This window comes from Mytilus californianus, unplaced genomic scaffold, assembly GCF_021869535.1.
Source record: "Mytilus californianus isolate M0D057914Y unplaced genomic scaffold, xbMytCali1.0.p SCAF_14, whole genome shotgun sequence".
NCBI lineage: Eukaryota > Metazoa > Mollusca > Bivalvia > Mytilida > Mytilidae > Mytilus > Mytilus californianus.
The window spans coordinates 12419067-12423051 of NW_026262626.1; the positions used below are offsets into that span (position 1 = coordinate 12419067).

The following is a 3985-nucleotide window of genomic DNA, read 5'->3' on the forward strand; positions in this document are numbered from 1 at the left end:
GCCCGTTATATCGGCAAAAATAAGCGGAGCAGAAACAAACATAAACTCGATCTGTAACTCATCATAGTAGACTCACATACTAAAAATCAGCTCAATATGTAGATGCGTTTAGAAAAAAAGTCCGTATAACTGTTCGTTGCGGAATGACGGAATGATGGAATGACAGAATGACAGAATGACAGATAAGGGTAAACTTTATAAAAACCGCAAGCACAAACCAAACGATAATGAATACTAGTTAACAATACCGTGAAAATAATTGCATGTAGTGACTAAAAGCAAGAGAAAAATTTAAGAAATCATGCTGTCTTACACAGTCATAGCTTATATGATGCATGACTTTTGTGATAATTATCATCATTATACTTTATGCAAATTTCTTATATTATCCATTCATTTCATTGGACACGCGGCATTTGTTAATTTTCACTAACCTTTCATAAATATAATAAAAAAACATACTGCCCGTGGATAAACGTGTACTGTCAATAAGGATATCAATACTTAAGTTAGGTATGTTGAATTTTTTTGTAAATATTATGATAAAAGGTTCCATCATGTCAGTGCATGTCCATGGCTGTAAAATGAGACTTTCTGCATGAAAAAAAATCACCATCAAAATAACTTTATATAGATATAGACTTAATACATGTAATAGAGAGTACCATTATGATGGTCTTCAGTGACAAAAGTTAAAAGCTTTAAAAAATATGTCACACCAGATAGATACATGTATTTTCAGTAACACTTAACAAATATTTTGTTTTTTTAAACCTAGATTTACAGAATGGACTTTGACTTATCAGAGTGGACGGTGGATAGCAATGCGGTACAGTTAAATAAACAATTATTTGATTCTGCAGGCGGTCCCTTAATTAATGACTTATTTCAAAAGGTAGGGAAAAGTGTAAAAAATGCTGTCTTTTCATTTATATATTTTATGTGAAAAAAAGTAGGTTATGGGTATGCTTCAGTGAGAAAGCTTTGCTTTCTTTTCTTATTAAAATCAATATTTTAATTCTAAGTGACTCTCAGTTTTGTATTAGAAATGAGTATGAAATTACTTAGTTATTCAAGAGTGTAGCAATGAATAACATTTTCTGTTATATGTTACTTGTAAAATGGCACAAATGTAGTTTTCAATTTTTGGCGCAAATGAAAAATTGGATTTTGTAAAAATTGGCGCAAATGCAATGTGCCCATTCTGTACAACCTGGTAGTTTGAGTCTTCAATCCAATTTAAATTTTAAAAGTTATCTCATATTATTTATATTATAGAAGAATGATTTTATGAAAGCTTTATGTAAGAAAGTTTAATCCAGAAAATTGTTGATATTCTGTCAATAGTCAATGTCACACTACAACAATGTTTATTTTATGCTGAAAAATGATTTGTTTAAGCAATTTTTTTTTATATGAAAAAATCTTAAGCTCCTTTCCCATTTTCCAGATGACAATAGATGTATTCAGTGATTACAAAAAGTAGTATTATTCTGGAGATGGGGAAGTAAAAACTTGTATACATGGGATTAAACAATGGCATGACCTTCTTATGGTGTCTTCAAACACTGTCAATAGATACTGTTCTGTTTACAGTAATTTTTCATAGTGGTGTATATAAACATTAAGAAAATTATATATCATGGTTTTATTTATGAAATTGTAAATTTCATTTGACAAATGTGTATTTTACAGCATCAACTTACTCCCTCACCTGGTGTGAAGGTAAAAAAGAAAAAAAGACCAAATCAGTTCTAGGTAGAACTGTCAGGATCAGTTCTAGGGTAGAACTGTCTAAAACTGTTCTAGGTAGAACTGTCCAAACCTGTCAGGATTGTAGAACAGTTCTAAATGACGTCACTGCAATTTTTTAATATATATTATATTATTTTGACCTATTTATATTTAAGACAAAGAGTTCTTAAAACTGTTCTATGGATAGATCTGACTAAATGAATTCTAGCCGTAGAACTGACCAAATCAGTTCTAATCGTAGAACTGTTCTAGCCGTAAAACTGTTCTAGTCGTAGAACTGACCAAATCAGTTCTAGGTTAGAACTGTTCTAGCTAGAACTGTCTAAAAGGTGTCAGGATGACAGTTCTACATACTGTCCTAGAACAGTTCTCCTGAAAAGTTATTTATATGTTTGGATCAATGCCAATCTTGACTTGTGTGGTCAAGCGTAGAGTTTCCTACACTGACCTCTGAGTATAGCTGTCTATAGGTTATTGCGACCAGCAGTCTAAGAATATCTGTTTTTCAAGTTTTCGCAGCCAGACCCTTGAAAGTTGTGGAGTTGGGTGTAGCCCGTCGGTGTATAGTGAGAAGGCTGTTTTTATTTTTGGCGTTGGAGGGCCTGTTCTTCCTTGTGTGCGCACCTTACAGGATTTGTATATATCTTTGTTGAAGTCTGGAGTTGTAGCCTTTGCTTCCTGATTTAATTGTTTGATACGCGTGTTTACATTAAGGATTCTTGATCTGAGTTCCTTATCATGATCTGTAAAATCTGGCAGACTCTGGGGTGATTTATTTCTAAAGCTAAATATTACACTGTTATATTTTGAGATGGAGAATAGTGGCGTCGGTAATATGGTAACTGATGAGGGTGGATACTGTTTTAAGAGCTGACTTATTTGCTGGTAATGGTTTATAGTGTCGTCTGATGTATCTTGTTGATGTAATGCTATTGTTCCATCTTTAAAATTAGTTTTAGATGTGAAGTCACACGTGCCTACCCAAATATAGAGGTGTATATTAACTAATAATCTAATTTTGTTAGGAAGGTTTTCTTGTAGCCACTTTAATGTTTGTTCTGTAGTGCGACCAGTCACCTTTGGCACACCACCACAAGATGTTGTTTTCTACTTGTGTCATCAGACAATTTTTCAGCCTGAAACCCTTGCTGTCGGAGATGATAACTGGGACACTGAATTTACGAGAGTTTGCAGGGACCTCTACCGCATGATGGTCATTGAGGTACTTGTTCAGCTTACATAAACTCATGTAGAGAACAAGAATTAACGTGAATTATACTATTATAAGTAAATCAGTAAATCAGTTTAATAAAAGTATATTTATATAATTCAAAGATGGCGCCAATTATTTTCGTAAAAAAATGGCGGCGATGTTGAAAAAGAGACGATTTGATATTTCGTAAATTACTTTGTTATATTAAATCACTCAGTTGATATAGCTGATAAATAAGTGTAAGTTCAGTCTTGAAGGCTATTAGGAAAGCTATAAGCAGTTATAACAGGGAATAAGGGGCAGCCAGCCCTCCGATGGTTCAGCGAGAGACCATCAAAGTTCAACAGTACGAAATAATAAAAATATGAGGCGTAATCTTATTATGTACAGTTCAAAAGTTACATAAACACTAAAACGTGTTTCTTATCAATGTTTTCAGTGAAAATATTTGTGCGGAATTTATGAAAACTTAGAAAAACTCTATTTTTTGTGCTCTGGTGAAAAACGTGACTGCTTTGTTCTTGTCTCGTTCTCATTGTTTGCTACCAAAACTTTTTACTGAATTTCGTGTTAAAACTCCTTGTAGCAAAATATGTTTGAGTGTAAAAAAAATTCATTGGAATAAGATGATAATTCTATTCTCAGACTTGGGTTGCCTGTTGTGTGATTTTGTGTCCTGTCATGATAATGATAATATTGTAATTTGTAAAAAAATACTTTTATTTACTTGAACTAAACAATCGTGAATACAGTAGACAGCGAACGGTAAAACGTTTAATACCTTCCAGATTAATAGCAGTTATCAACAATTAATCTTAGAACGAAAAACCACCGTTTGAAGGAGCAACAGGTCCAACATGTCTGCACGGCAAGAAGCATTGTACTTTCCTTTGGCCCAGGTTAATAAAGCTCAAATTTATTATTTACATCATTTCTTTTCCTCCCCACAAAAAATAACATCATTTATATCTACATAATACTTCTTAACTTCAATATGTTGAAAATTACAAAATAACA

General features: G+C 32.8%; 1 long non-coding RNA gene across 1 annotated transcript; it reads left to right on the forward strand.

The window, feature by feature from the left end:
• The first annotated feature begins 494 nt into the window (after nt 1-494).
• Nucleotides 495-1738, forward strand: LOC127724850 (uncharacterized). The gene is made up of 3 exons (XR_007992756.1): nt 495-513; nt 779-895; nt 1696-1738. It is a non-coding gene; the product is annotated as an uncharacterized LOC127724850 (long non-coding RNA).
• Nucleotides 1739-3985: the final 2247 nt, after the last annotated feature.